This window comes from Manduca sexta, unplaced genomic scaffold (genome assembly GCF_014839805.1).
Source record: "Manduca sexta isolate Smith_Timp_Sample1 unplaced genomic scaffold, JHU_Msex_v1.0 HiC_scaffold_3036, whole genome shotgun sequence".
Lineage (NCBI taxonomy): Eukaryota > Metazoa > Arthropoda > Insecta > Lepidoptera > Sphingidae > Manduca > Manduca sexta.
In genome coordinates this window covers 1-17,149 of record NW_023594061.1, presented here as the reverse complement: position 1 = coordinate 17,149, position 17,149 = coordinate 1, and the positions used below count along the sequence as shown (strand labels likewise).

The window sequence follows — 17,149 nt, the reverse complement described above, 5'->3', positions numbered from 1 at the left end:
TTTAAGTCTAAAATGACCGTTGGGTCAGCACTACGGGAATGCAATAAGAGAAAAAAATATTATAAGCGAAAACGCGAGTCCAAATACCGAAGAAACAAAGGCCTTTGTTGGGTTCCAAGTATCCATAGGTGTTGTGTTGCGGAATTCTATAAGCGATGAAATCGTTTGTTTGAAATCGCTGCGATTGCTAGCCGATTCAATCGGTAGTTCGAGATCGAAGCATTCTCAATCAAGATTTTAATTAAAATGTTCATGCTTTCAGTTTGAAAATTTAATTAAACTTTGTTGACATGTGAATCGGTAAGATTTAGCATTGATATTTATAAAATTGACATATTATTAATAATTTTATGAAATTAATTTTGAGAGCTAAAAGCCAATTTAGAGTGTAGACTAGATTAACATAACGTTCGTAGGACTTGGTGCATCTATCCTTAGAATTAGTATTTGTGCCCAAGTGCAATGTTTACTTCTTTACTAACAGTAACACTATCTTTATTGAGGTCTTATTGCATAACCATTCGTCATTAAAACGCGTGATACTTAACAATTGAGACTAATCGCGGCGCATCATAAACAGTGAGACTTGATGTCCTTCTGACGATGATGTTGCAATGCGAGGAGATAGTTCTTATTCTAGCTCTTGTGTTCATCAATTTACCATTAATTAGTTATGGATTAGTTTGAAGTAAATAAAATCGGACAAGTGCGAGGAGAGATGCACCGAGGCTTCCGTACAAATATTTTTTTTTAAAGTTACAGCTACGATTCACAGGTAGTAAGAATATATATATATAATAGAAGGCCAATTACAAGTTTCCATGTATAGATAAATAAGATTAAAACAATAAAAGAAAATGGTAGACAGTACATGCTACAGAATTTGTAGGTAACGAATAATGTATACATGTATAATCTATCTTGGTTAATTTTTGAGATAGATCGAAAAATGCGATTGGGATCGTTTATTCAAAATTGTTTATTTGTATTTTATATACAAATATATGTAATATTGTATATTTATTATACAAATGTTACGTTTTACTATATATCAACAAAATAAAATACATACATATTTACCATTTTCCAAGACCGTATCACCAATGCCACCGATGGTCGGTTCATGAAAATTTGTATAGCGTTCCTATCTTGCAAATATTTAAAACAATAATTAACAGCGTTCCTTTAGATTTAACCATAGAACATATTTAATCATTCATTCAATGATAGAACTAACTAACGGTACTATCTAATTTTTATTTATAGAAATAACTGTAAAAGTTAATGATTGCGGGATTTATTTTCAGATATACTCATATTTACGGCCTCTTTTATTGTTCTTTTCTGAGAGCAATCATGTATAGCGCATCTCTATCACACGAGTTACTAGGACAAAACGATACGTCGCAATAATCATAGATGAATGGATGCGCGGGTGCAGACGCGGACGCGACCGCGCCGGCGCCTCCCGGGTTATCGCGGGTCGCACAGCTGCGACCGCCATCAATGGACAGCTGGCTGCTGGCTCCTCATCACCAACACCAATTAAACATCCATTCAAACATAGATTAAATGTTCAATTGTTTCTCATTTTAAAGCCCTATCGGTCACCACGCGCAAAACGACGCGCTAGTCGTATTTTTTACAAGCTAACTATTCGAAGTATACAATTCATGTAGAAAAAAGATAATATATTTCTGCAATATGTTATTTTTATAATGATTTCTTATGTTTACGTGAATGTTAAACTATTTTTCAGATTTTATCGCGATTTTAATATTTTAGTTTTCTCCCGACGTTTTGAAGACTTTACAGCCTTCGTGACTTCCCAGGGGGACTGATTTGATGTTATCTTTACTTTGGTTGTTTTAAATTTATAATTTTGGATTTTGTTTCAGCAAATTTCATACTGGAAATGCCACTAAACTGGCTCGTAACTCGAGCGAAAAATATGAAACGTATGCTCAAGGCCGTTTGTGCCAGGAAGAGCCGTAAACATCCAATCGACCTTAGATTCAATGCCTAATTGTTTCATATTTTAAGACAACAATTGCCTTATTTGGTAAGCATGTGACACAGCTTTAGAATTGCGCAATTTCGTATCTCCGCTTCATCGGAATTTAAATGGTATCATTAGAAAATTTTGCCTTTTGATATGCATATTACAGTATAATATCTTTCCTTTATGTATAATAATCAATATAAATTAATTTAATGTTTATATTGGTATTATTGTTGCATAACTTATTTCCTGGCATGATGTTATATGGTGTTATAATTAACATTTTTTGAAATTTGAATTTGTTTTAAGCAGGCTTAGATATTCATTTTGAATTCATGCTATTATCAGTAACTATAAACGCCTGCCCAAATGATACTGGGAATTTTTTAGAAAATTATTGTATACAAGCATGTATTGGAAACAAAACCGCCTTATCATACTTGTGAAACCGGACTGCATATAGTAGCGAAACGAAATGTAATTAAGGAATATTCAAAATCGCTTTGACAAAAAATTGTTTATGTTGGATTGAAAGCTCTTCCCTGTTTATGAAAGCGTGTGGCGGTTGTGTTGTAAGTAAGTGGTGAAAACAGATTTTCCGATACAAAAGGTTGCAAATGTCTCTCAAGCTGTCTAGTCAAGCTGGCTCTAGACATAGAAGTTAAAAGTAGATAATGCAAAGCTACTCATAAATTAACTTATTTTAAACAATATTTTGTAATGTAACATTTTATAATTAACATAGTAAAATAGTATATTTGGTGTCATTATTTAACTAATAATTATTAACGTTCATATCCTAACCATCATTAAAAAGTCACAGTTGCAAACATTCGTGTCAATTTCCTATATGCGCATGCGCCTGCAATAAGCGACGCGACGGCGCCGCGCAATCTGACCCTAAGACACCGACATAATGTTATACCTACCGTTGTCGCGATAAAATGTTTTGATTCATGAACCTAATTGTATTGTATTGTCGACTCATAAACTTGTGAAATGACAGTTGCATTGTGCAAAATTAAACCAACATTGCGTAGAATGCGTATGCAGCGAATAAATTCTCTTTGCGCAATACTCCAGTAGTTTTTTTTAAATTAATTTTTGTAATCGACATAATCTATAATATAAAAATGAATCGCTAAATGTGTTGGTAAGCGCATAACTCAAGAACGCCTGGACCAATTTGGCCAATTCTTTTTTTTAATATTCGTCGAAGCTCAAGGATGGTTTTACGGCGAGAAAATATCAAATAATTGCCGGAAAAACCCTAAAAACAGTCCTTTTCTTTATCCCATACAAACGTTTTCTAACTAATACGTAGAGTAAATTTGAGCTTTATTGCTATTATATAAAGTTCACTGTTGTCTAAGCAATGTAGGTGTATTCCTAACATCAAAGCAGTGTGCGTTGGAGCAAAGAATATAATAATGTAATGTCGCGTTCTGAAACTCAACAAAAGTGATATCGCGCACCCGACTAAATTGAACAGTCACAAAATTTAATATATCATTAGTTATTTGGTTGGCTTCGCGATATTATTTCTTTTGTTTTACTTTAAAATGCATGTTTTCCCGTCATTACATCAGACAAACACACCTGTTACCAAAAGTCGTAATCTTCAATTCAATTTGTCAAATTAACAAGTCCCAGGGGCAATCATTTAGTGTTTGTGGTATTAATCTGGAAAACCCATGTTTCTCCCATGGTCAATTGTATTTTGCCTGTTCCCGTGTTGGAAAACCATCAGATTTATTTGTCTATGCGCCAGGGAATCAAACAAAAAATATTGTATATCATAAAAGCACTACAATGAAAATAAAACTGATTTTTGTTAATAATTATGATGATTACCAATAAAGCGATTACTTACTTTTAAATGCTTATATCTGTTTTATTTAATAATTATTTTTTATTCACAACGCCCTATCACCAGGGTGAAGGTTCTGTTCAGGAGAATTTTTGCCCCGACAATAAAATAGATAGGAACCAGAGACCAATAAACTAGAATAGGAACAAAAAACTGTCATATTACAAATCTTTTTGACAGGACGAAGTCTGTCGGGTCCGCTAGTTATAGTAATAAATAAGAAAGAAACAATTTCATTACATAGGTACTAAATTAGTTTACGTAAAATTTTCCACATTGGATAACAATACACACTTCAGGATTTTTCAAATAATAATCATTAACACCAACAAAAAAGTGGGGACAGTCTAGTTGGTTGTGAAACGGATAGGTCCGCGTGTTCAAAATCCAAGCGCACACACCTCTGACTTTTCTAAAATGATACGTGTATTCTTTGTGAATTATCGCTTGCTTTACCGGTGAAGGAAAACAGCGTGAGGAAACATGCATACCTGATAAGTTCTTTATAGGAATTTTGAGGGTGTGTGAAGTCTACCAATGCGCACTAGGCCAGCGTGGTGTACTAAGGTCTAATCCCTTTCAGTATTAGAGGAGGCCCGTGCCCAGCAGTGGGACAGTTTATAATACAGGGCTGATATTATTATAAATAAAACTAACAAATCAGGTATTTACTTTTCAACATTGAAGGTGTCGAAGAGGATCAAATTTTAAATACACTATTATTTAGGAACAGCAACATAAAACTTCTGCTGAGAAAATTACGAGTAAAGTTATTCAGATTATTGTTTTATTTCTGCATAAAAAACCTCTTTTAGTGCAAAAGTAAAATGCTGATACAGCTGTGTCATATTATTGCATTGTTTTATTGTTCTAAGTAATCAAAAAATAAAAGACTGTAGTTTCAAGTGGCGCAAGCGCAAGAATGGGCGGACACGCTTACATTGAAGTAATGGAGGAGTTAACGATATCCGATTTTATTGTACTGATCGCTTTAACAGTTGTGTTATTTGTAACCGCGACATACATTTTGAGGCAGATGAAGAAGCTGTGCCAGAGATACATAAGAAAAGAGATTCATAGAGAATTGCAAGCTACGATAGCGCCGCGGCAAGTAACGTTATAGTTTCCGAATTTTTAAAATTTTTTGGTATGTAAAATAAATATAATTTATGTTAACCGTATTTATGTTTTATTACACTGTTTATTTAATAACTAATTAAGTAAGCAATAAGCATTGTTCCAATTAGACAGTAACGTGGGCCGTTTCGAAGTGAAGTGCAGCTTGTGGAGGTTAAACATGGTATGAAAATCGATATGTGTCAGTGACTCGAATGATCTCGATTTACATACGGTCGTGATGTTAGTAAACACGCGTCAAACATGTCGAATCGCACCGCTACGGTGTCTGAGATACTCTGAAGGCATAATGTGATTATAATGGCAAATATACTGATCGGTGTTCGATATCATACAATGGCGTAAATATACGAGAATGATTGGACAAAAAGCGGCGCGAATGCGTTCAATCTAGGCATTTGTCACGTATCACAACATGTAGAATATTGATCGCTATTGGTTGAGCTCTGGCGGTATTCTGATGAAAAGTATATTGTTATTAGATTTCCTTTGTTATGTACTATAAATCAAGACATATTTAAGTAGTTCCAGCTTTTACTTGTTTTACTGATAAGTTTTTCATAGATTTATTTGCGATTTCGAATAGAATTAAGTAATTTTCTATTTCATTATCAATAAATATCAGGTACTGATATGACAGCGATCGGATTTTGTCACCTATAAATTAATTCGTTCTACTTGAAACTAGTTATGATACGGTGACGTTCCTTATCATACAATCTATTACATTAGAATTGTCGATAGCAGCATTGTTGAAATTATATTAATATTTAGATTTGTATTGATTTTTTTTTATATCTGCGATTACTTATAAAGCGTACAATGATGTCATGTGTTACAACAAATATGTACACAACTATTACATAATTGACTTATAACAATGCAACAGTACCGTGTAGTGGCAGATGTCACGGACGTAGTACAAACTGGGAGGTCAACTGCATTTAGACGCCAATCTGTTCATATTTGCTGTACTTATAATTAGGTTGATAGAATGCTTTAAAATAGAAAGTACAAATGAGAATGAACTTTATTTCATAGAAAAGGATCATTGTCTACGAATATCTATGCCAGAGGATTTTGAACGTGGGTGATATTTTATGCTTTTATCAATTTTCCTAGTTTCTTTATTACGCATTGGCTAATCTATCATTTACCGTCAAGATTTTTTTTATGAGTCGGCGATAGCTTTACATGTGCGATCATTTATGCTGGTTAATGTAAATTATTTATATAAAATATTTCGTTCAATGTTTCGTCTTATTATTAAAAAACTATACCAGAAAATCGCTATCGAAAAGTTTTTTATACCATATCGAAATATGAACGATTCAATACCATGGATTAAAAATTAAACAGTTTAGCAACAATTAAAGATATTTGCACAAACATACAAGTCAATGGGCGCGACAATAAAGTTTTACTCTCATAATGTCATCGATACAACAATGCAATCAATGAAGGAACAGCAGTCAACGTATTTTAGCATCTGTCGGTAGCAGCCGCCTGACATGTGTGGCAACCCTCAGGCCCAGGACCCTGGGGTGAGATTTACCAGGTGAAAGAACTCCATATGCCACGTGTGGGGAAACCCTTTACAGGTGCCCGCTCAATGCCCCATTGTTGGTCACTCCATTGACAAATGTTTGGCATTTGGCGCGCTTTTGGCGGGATATTGCCGACACAAAGGGTTGTTTATTTTGATGTGTCGCAATTGGGGAGATTATTGAATCGATACACGTCTGTCGTTAGAGTGATAAAAGGTGTCGATTTACATCACATTTTGACGTGTGGTATAGTTAGAATATTTGGTTATAGTATAGGCGCTTGCCGCTTAGTAACTATGTAGTTTTGTCAAAAGAATTTATAAGCGGGTTTGAACAGGTTGTTAATTTCTCTCTAAAACCAATCCGAAATTCCAATTGGTTATTGTCTTTTTTTAAATTGTGACAGTGCACCAACACATATCATTAATTCCTTTCCTTGAAACTCTCAATTCGCGTGACCCGTTGTTCACATTTCGCTGTGAAATCATTATAAAATTATAAAACTCGTAATTTTGTTTTACCACGTATTTTTGCAAACATGTTAACATAAAATACGGATTTTAATAACATTTTATTTCAAGTTTTCTAAGAAGCTGTAATTAAATTTGAACAACCAATAATCTCCAGCGACGCTATGTTTAAACGTAGGCACTAAAAGAAGCAGTAATAAGTATTATTTATGGTGTAACTGTTATTAGTTGGCTATTATAGACGCCGTATTACTAGTAGTAAAAAACAGGACTTACTGAGGCACTTTTATACAAACGAGCCATAGTTTTAGCACTTGAAACCAACAATATCGGTTATAACTCTTAATTTACAGATAGATTTATGCAGACTTTTGTAATGTCTATAGTAGTTTATTTATAATCAGGGCCAGATTAAGAATATCGGGGCCCCTAGGCAATTTACATCTTAGGGCCCCATTTCCATTTCCTGACTTCCTAAAATAGTTATTTTCAAACCACAACCTAATTAACTGAATTCAAAAAAGCAGATTATGTATTATAAAAACAATTGTATGGTTGAGGTTTCCTCGATAATTACTCATCCGATTTGGATGAGGTTCTTCTTATTTAAATGTATAATTTTCAGAGAAGGTTTAAGTATATTACATATTAGGATTTGATGAAGATCTTTATGATTGTTCTTTAATACCTTTCCATGCTAACAGATTTATTAATTAAAATCGTTAAATATTATTTTCACTTGTTCTCTCGGGATTTAGAACCTCTGGCCGATACTGGGCCCCTAGACAGTTGCCTAAATTGCCTTAAAGCTAATTCGGCCCTGTTCCTAATACTTCTAAGAAGCTAAATTCTGCTGGTAACATTTTAATATGTATTCCATTAGCATGGCTTGCAGTAAGCTCTCAAGAAGTCGTACAATGCTGAAGAAATAACAAATTACGGTCACATGAGAATTCGCGTTCCCATTTCTCAGTCAATCACCCGCTGTGTAACAGTCGTAATATTAAAAAAAATACAAAAGAACTGTTGCCGTTGAATAAATTATTCGCTAATAAAATGATTCCCATGATTAAGATTCCCCGCGTTGCGTCTTAGACAGGTGTCTTTGAATAAGGTCAAGGCGTTCCCATTGCAATGGGTCAGGGCACTTGGTACCCGGTAGACCATAGTTGACCGTTGGCTTAATGTATATATTTTTATGTTAAAACCTTCTATAATATGTACCAGTTGGGAGGTTTATGAAGATGTTTGGGTAATGATTTCTTATGTTTACGCGAATGTTAGACATTAAAATTAAATTATTTTTATATTTTTCTTCTGTCGTTTCGAAGACTTTTACCTTCGTGGTCACGGGGCCAAAAAAATCCAAAAGACCGGCTGCCAGACTTCAAGACACTGTGATTTATTGTGAACTCACTCATTCTTCGGAGATCGGACCACCAACAGCTAAAAAAATTAAAAAGATGTTTAATTGTAATATTTTGGTAGATACTGTAACTTTGACTTTACGGATGTTTGGGTGTTTATTAGAAGTTTATAAAGTTATATCACTTGTTTGAAAGACCAAGACCGGTACAAAGATAGACCAAATTTTATATTAATGGATAGCTGAAATATACTTCTTTTTAGGTGCCAAACGTGGACATTCTCCTAGTCAGTAGTCCTCGTTATCTTAACATTCATTTAATGTTGAAGATTTACATCAAGAGTCACGAACATTTGCAACATTAATTTGTGCAAGACATTCAATAAGTTACGAAAACTCACCATCTTATTAAACACATTGACCCTAGCTATTTACTCTTACAGTAGTATTTGTAATCGAGGAAAGAACGCGTTCAAGGTCTATCAATGCAAATATGTGTTATTCCAGAGGAGGATAAGACGAGGTGAAAATAATTGGACAACTGTAGTTAATTATTTATGCACGTGTTTAAACTGTTGGTAATGGTATTAGATAAGCACTGTAAAGTAAAAAAAAAAAAAACACGTTAGCGACCCTGCCAGGATTCGAACCTGGAATCTTCTGATCCGTAGTCAGACGCGTTATCCATTGCGCCACAGGGCCCGTTGAAAGCTCTTACCAAAAAGCAATTTGGTCTTCTTAAATACTGAATTTTAGAAGATTTCTATACTACTAAAAATAATTAAAAAAAACAGATAATTACGACAAGTGACAGTCGCGCGTCGAGAGTTCCGTATAAACTTATAGAAGTATTTAACAATATGAACTCTAGCCAAACTTAACTTTGCCGTTCAATCCCTAAAGGCGTTTATTGCAACAATCGCAAATAATTAGTTTGTAATGGTAACGCTTTTTTGTTAATAAAGTACATATTTACGGTTTTTAGATTGTTTCCTTCGCATTTTCTGAAAGACATAGTTCCTTCTAAATTTCATGATTCTAGGTCAACGGTAAGTACCTCATATGTTTTGATTCCCTTATGAAAACGCAAAACATGAAAATTTTGGTCATATCTTTTGATCGCGTCGACCTACAAGTTTGATTTTTTAACAACGGAAAGAGACCGGAATCCCAGAAACATTATTGATAAAAAATTTACTTAGTACCTCTACGTGTTGCTGAGAACAAGGGGCCTCGACATGCAGACGGACAACAAAATGTTCCTATAACCGTTCATTTTGAGATACGGAACTCTAAAATCTATATTAACCTAATTCATATCACATTATTTAATCTTTAATAATCATGCACTACAGTTCTAACATAAAAATAAATTTATTTTATGATTCCAGAGCATTCTTTCTAGAACAATCATGATTCTATGAGATTATAAGACATGTATTTACATACATTACAGAATACTATAATATATAAGTATTGGACGGTTATTCGCCGCTAATCTTTAGCTTATGTTTATTACTATCGAAATTTGGACAATCTCCTTAAAACTAACAGATAGTGGTATAAATGTTAACATAATATGCTTGTGTTGAGGGGCTTATGTGGCATTTGTCAAATAAATTGTCGAAAGTACTTTCAAAGACGGTTTTATGAGAGTATATTAAAATCGTTTGATTGGACATACCCGCGAAGAAACGCAACTAAAACCCATAAGTAGTTGAGATTTTTGTCTCAAAGTGAAGATTGCTTTCTTTATCCACGTATTAAAGTTATACTTCAGACTTAGCATAATATATGACGAGCGGGAATATAATATTTTATGTTATTCTAAAGTAGATTATGTGACGTATTACGTGCCTGCTTACACGAAATTTTAAAGACAAATTTAAAAACTGCTTTTATCGTGTGTATTACTTGCGTTTGAAGAGCCGTTGTTACACGTCAGCTCGTTTGAAAATGTCGTATATGCATTGATCTTAAAGGACCCAGCTTCTCTACGAGGTACTGTTCAGTACCTAATGCATCACCGAGTAATGTCAGTAATGATTTATATATCTATATATTTTTTATATTGCTTCCAAAGGCAGTTGAGTCACGGCCCACCTCATAGTAAATGGTTACCGTCGCCTAGGGACAATACCAGGAGCGCGGTTAAGTACTTACCGAAATCATTTGGAAGAAGGACAAGCCACGCCAAGTCCAGTCAATTCCAGACAAGAGGAAACGCCGTGGGAGGAAGTTCGTTACAAAGTGCCCATGTTCGTGGTAAAATTGATTTCTGGAAACACACTGCTAGCAATGGGCGTTATCTGGTGGAATAAATGTCCGTTCCTCTGACAATAGGTAGTCTGATGGTAAAGTATGTATCATATTTTTATACCATCATCCTTTTTTTGGAGATGGAAAAAAATACACAAGTAGAGACATGAACAAAATCTAGTATATTTGAAAGATATAAGTTGGGATGCGATGTAAATTATCACAATGTGTGGGTTGGGGGACGCAAGTGGAATGAACGATGTCCCACACGGGATGAGCTGGTAACTGCTTCCTCATTAGCGGTCAGTAATCGTTGCTTCCGCCAAGATGTACAATAATGGGGGAATTGCTGTAATTACTATATAGCTATGTATTACAGCGCAAGTTAAGGGTACAATTGTGTAATTAAAAACTTTGATGGAGTTTTAGTTTAATACTAGCTTCGACAGTGGCAAAGCCATGGAATTTCCTGACAAAGTGATTAGGAATTCCTTCCATATATATTTCTAGGTTACATATAAACAGTAAGTATTTGCCTTAACATTGCTATTGATCACAGGGTGAATGACCGGTCAAAATGACAGAAACGTTAAATAAAAAATTAGGTGTTACTCGTTACTTAGCTTTAATTAATTATCCCCGACCAATCTATATCCTGATAGAGATTGTACAGTTGTTATTCGATTGCACTTAACTGAAATGGAGATTTTATTTTATTAAAGTCAATATGATCAAACTAGGTCCTAAGTAACAGCGGAGATATTTTCAATTCACCCTTTTGCTTCCATTAAAAAACGTACGATCACGTCACCAGCACAATTGTTAAAATTATAATCCGTTTTGCAATATAATAAAGAACGAGATTGATCAAGATAGTATGGTGCTCGGGACTTAAAATCATAATTCGTGATCGTGCGCCGGCCAGGTGCGCGCCACATCTAATTGACGCGTGCAGACGCTTTTACGTAATTGGACGTCATTTGCTCAAATTGCACGTCGACTGGTCCGTACATGTCACATGCACGTTCATTGTGAACATTGGAGTTTTAAAGTATTCGGTTGCAGCAAAATACCAGTCATTTAGCGGTTACGTCCAGCGATAAATTATGGTGTTAGATTGGTAATTACCTTGAAAAGCATGGATTTTGCAGATGCTGATTCTGACAGGCGTGCATAATTCTTGCGTCCGTCGACGGACGTTGTATTACTTCTTGATTGACACGGTATATTGCAGGTACTTATCAATAAAAGTCGCTACATGAGATTATGGTATAACGTAGCCAATTTTATCAGAAAAAACATCGCCTGTAAAAGAAAAGCCTATTTTAAAACGACCTCGGAGGCAGATACTTTGCAACAAGAAAAATAACTTCTTTTACTACGAGCCCCTAATCCACTCGAATATGGGGTCAAACCAACAGATTTTTCAAGCATGCTGCAGGAATTATTTTGCTTGACATTTAACGATAGACCAACTGCCTGACAGTAATTCTCTCTGAGGAGAGGAAATCGCATAAATAGATAAACCAAAAAACCTATACAGCCCGATTAAAATGCGATTTGACAATAGAGACGATGCTCAGATGCAACAATAATAAGTTTTTTAATTGTAAGACCTTTGACTCATTCCCAAATAAAGATGTATAAAACTTAACCTAGAGAATTTGTAAGTAGTTAACCTTTATAAAACATAATTGACTTAAACTTACCTACATTTATATTTATATTGTTTTAACTACCAAGCTCTAAATAGCAACTGTGTAGTATAATTTTAGAATATTTCTAAATTTATTCTAATCTTGTAGATTTTATCATTAGAAATAGAAATAATTATCTACTATTAATGGAGCTCCGGTGACTTGTTGGCGTAATTGTAATTGTATCAGTATGAGACCGACTACCACGCTGAGGTCTTGAGTTCGAATCCCGGGTCGGGCCAAAATAATTGTGACTGGCTTCTTCCCATCTTCAAAATTACTTAGCCGTAGCTTAGAGTCAGGAAATTGGCGGTGTGATACCCCCGGGTCTCGGAAGTACGAATAGCCGTTGGTCCTGCGTCTGATTTCTCTCCGGTCATGTCGGATTGTCGTTTTACTATATTATGACAGTGAAGGAACAGATAGTGCACTACAATATCGTCTGCGTACTTGGCTGATTTCCGTTGAGATAGGCCACCGTGGTCGAAATTCGGTTAGGAAGGAACCAATCACTTATGGTATTTAAAATTTTAAAACAATAATTCATAATAAATGACAAAGGAAACAGCAAAAACAATTCTAATTAACATTTAGAATCACGAAGCCGTTCATTAGGCACGTTGGCACGTGTTTAGAAACCATGAATCCTGTGATTCATTTTTTTCCACTCTCGGTCATTCACCAAAAGGCATCAGAGCGCGTCCAAGAATTATGAATAAAAGGTGCGTCGAGGAATCACGGTGTGTACACACCCTAAGGTGGAAATCATTTCAAGGATAATCACGCCAAGGAGCCGGTACGGGAGGATCTGAGGTGTGTGGTCACCCTTGCAGGAAGTCCCATTTGACTGATTACAGACTTGAGTGAGATTTAACGACTTTAAGATCTTTAACCGTTAAAAACGCCTTAACTTTTTTTTAGTTTATTGAGATAATTTGTTTTATGATTATGATTTACCAGTAAGCATTATAATAAAAATAATAAAATGTTCATATATTAAAATATATTATACTACATTTCATAGAATTTATAATCACAATGAACTAAAAACATACCTAGATTTAATCGTCAAAGTAACATTCAATATCTTTTTGTAATTTCGTCATACATTTGCTACACAAAAAGTCAAATAAAAAACCAACGACACTGTTTCCTAAAATCGAAACTCCTTTCCCACAGTATTCGCGACAGGTGTGTTTGTAAAACATAAAAACTCAGTATCTACGAAGGAACTGCGGTCAGCGAACACAAGACGTTTTATTAAATAAGGCAGTCGGTAAAAACCATAAGGCACCCTTTATAAGGTAGTCACGGGTGGAACACACTGATTGCGATACGTCTTAGTTGTTAGTTGCTGGTCCGATGAACATTGGGGGATCTACACAGCGGAACAACGGCTACACCTATAGAATGTTGGCTGTCTTTAAGGGAAACTACAGCACCCTTATCATATTTATAGGAGACAGTGGTATCTGTTACTGGGATGTTGAATCACTAATTTGTTTGTATTATTTTTGGATGTTCTTTTTATGTTTTGATCTGGTTAAATATAGTTGATTATGTACCGTTTATGTTTAATGTGTTTCATTTTTCATATTATTTTCATTATACATAATACACGAAATGTCCAAAAGTGCAGTCAGTTTATAAACTAGTAATAGTATCTAAATGCCAAAATATCGATAGTGGTTCAGTAACTGGAATTAAACCTTTACCTATAAACATGAACACAGTAAATTCTAAAAAATAAATATCAAATAGATTCCCACGACCTTGTTCCAAATCTTCGATACGGAAGGATATCCGTTGCACAGCAGGACGTTGACTTCCACGCTTCATTTGCATCATCGCTCTACCATGTAATACTTCATTTTCGAATTTATAACAACTATTGGCTTTTATTGACGATTAGCCGATCTCCCGCTGTGAAAGTGTCGGAGCATCTTTATTGAATGGCGATTTGATTTTTTGTCAATAAATATTGGTGAATTATTCTATTTTAGTTTCTGGTTTTCTTCATTAAATAAGTCTACAGTATGGCAAAATATAAAAAAGCTACTCATGGTCGGAAAGTTTGAAGGTAAGAGATTACGAGTACCTAACTCCAAAAGATGGATAGACTAGGTTTCCAATGCGTTAAATGTTTCCATTAATGCAGCATTTCATCAGGCTGAAGACCGAAGCCGATGGAGAGATATCACTATGAATATAATTGAGAATCAACATCCTTAATAATAAGGGACTGGAGAGAGATGGCAAAATATAACTATACACTAGATTCTAAAATATGTGTTCTATAAATGTCTGTTATTAACTGGTTACTAGTCGGTTTTGTTTAGACTGTATTTTATCGATCACATTAAGTTATATCCTAGTAAATACCAAAAATCCAAATTCTCATTCAAGCTTTGCTATTTAATTTCCTATGTATAACAGTAAAACTTTTGAAATCTTAAAAATAGATTTAAAAAAATGTACTTAATATCCCGTAAGTCTGTTAGCGACCACATAAAAGTAAAACGGACTGGTGTGTAAACATGAATCGGTACCGAATCGTTCGCGTATTGTTTTTCGACCATTAAAGCAGTCCGATCAAACATCTGACGCAGTAAATGTGTTTTCATTGTAAACAAACAGCTCGACCGTAGTTCTAGCACTCGGCTCTGATACCTGGCCACACGCACTGTAACACAATATTACAGATCTTGATCAATATTACTTAGCGATATTTCACAATGATTTAATTGTAACGTAGTCATGTATTCATGTTGTGCCTGGTAAGAAACAACGCAATGCTTATGTTTAAATACGTTGTCTGTTATAGAGGATTAAATATCATGACAACAATGTTTGTAAACGTGTAGAGCGTCTTCTATTGCGCCTATTTATTGAAGGTAGTACTTATCTTACTAAATATATTGCCTATCTAATATCCTGGTATTGCAAAGTGAGTTCACTGTATCAATTAGTAGGTACCTGCAGAGGGAATTCGAAAAGTATATCGACCAACGAGAGACATTGAATCTTTGAAAGTCGCTTCCTTGCCTCGTCTTCAGATTATGCCAAATTTTCTAACCAATTTTGCAGCACATTTTACATCTACGTCTTTCAATATTTAGTGCAAGGTTTGCGCCGAACAATGAACTACCATACCTAACTACATACAATTGTGACATGCATTTCTTTACGACGTCTAACTATTTGATGTTTTAGTGTAGCCACAAATGTATTAAGCCGTGAACCGTCGCCGCTGTTCTAGCCGTGAAAATCTGTTTCAAGTTCCATTCTACAAATGTAACAAAACACAGACTAGTTTGAAGGCATCGCGTGTGGTCACCGTTTTATTTTGATTGTGAAAAGATCGAGTCGAGTTACAGCACTAGCAAATGGTGTCCATTATTTAGTGGCAACTGAACGTCATGAGATCCGATGACTTGATAGCATCGCACTTAGAATCATATTCGACGTTCCGGTTATGAGTATTGGCTTCAATAACATTTTTGAAAAAAAAAGCAGATGTATTTTAGCTTAGAAACAAATGTTGCCTTTAATGAAGTTCTCCAATAAGAATATCATCACTGTCAGGTTAAAGAACGATTGCACCTAATATTTATATTTGTTCTCAGTATCTAGAAAAATGCCATAGTAAGTATGTAGATGTAGAAGTCAATTTGTATACTGTGTGATTTAAAAAAATATTTCTCTAATTTAGTTTTGACAATTATTGTATTCAAATTTAATGTAGATTGATATTATGTAGTCTTTAAAGTAGGTAGAGTGGAAACATTTTTTAATTTTTCACACCTCATATTTTCTTATAAGAACAATGCTGGTAATCAAATGAGTTATATTTAACACGAACAAAATTTTTAATCATTCAATATAAAAGTTATATTTAACTTTTATATTGAATGATTAAAAACACATCTCAACATAATTACGTCGGGGCAATCGTATTATCCAGTTTGTATCATCAATCTTGTTGCAAAACCTTGAAAATTATAACATAGTGTTATTAATCATAGTTTTTCTCTTACTGCGTAAATTACATGGAATGACCACATTAAATTACCCCTGTAACTGTCCAACTAACAAGGAAATTGTTATTCTACATCTTATATTTCTTGTTACATCGCCTGAGACATAATTAGGAATCACAGCACTTCGGTTATTGGTACTTATACACATCGGGATTCCTTTTTTTTATAGCATAAATAAGTGTTCGTCGCGGTTTCGCCCACAGTATTACAACGGTTATTACAGTGCAAGTATTTCCTGCTACAAAAGTTTGTAAATCAGTATACTAAACCATAGTGGATGCTGCCAGCGTCATTTATTTGAAAAAATAATTAAAACATTCAAATATGTCCAATCGGAGCAAATTGCCGAGATAAACTATTATACAAAGTGATAATCCAAGACATTACCTATTTGTGTAACAAGTTCTATTCATATCCGTTTAGCGATTTTTGCGTTTACTTCTTGCGAACTTCCAAAAATTATTCACAATTATAACATTAGTAAAGTAAAGCAATAGTAACAATTCAGGACCGGCATTTTATACTGAACACTATGGGAAAAAAAGATTGTTCTCTCTTTTAAACCAAAAATTGAGATGTTAAGGACGTGTATGTGTATTCAGTATCACCTAAATGCAATACTGCGCATGGTGAGAAAAAGCAAAAAGCCAACATCACGCGGTGTTCCCAGGCGGTCACCCATCCAAGTACTGACCGCGCCCGACGTTGCTTAACTTCGGTGATCGGACGAGAACCGGTATATTCAACGTGGTATGGACGTT

At 34.6% G+C, this 17,149-nt stretch overlaps 2 non-coding genes across 2 annotated transcripts; both read right to left on the bottom strand.

Annotated features, from left to right (window-relative positions):
- Positions 1 to 9,021: 9,021 nt before the first annotated feature.
- On the bottom strand, positions 9,022 to 9,094 carry Trnar-acg. The gene has a single exon. It is a non-coding gene; the product is annotated as a tRNA-Arg (tRNA).
- A 7,939-nt stretch (positions 9,095 to 17,033) lies between these two features.
- On the bottom strand, positions 17,034 to 17,149 carry LOC119192651 (the record flags this gene model as incomplete). The annotated part of the gene is made up of 1 exon (XR_005113690.1): positions 17,034 to 17,149. It is a non-coding gene; the product is annotated as a 5S ribosomal RNA (ribosomal RNA).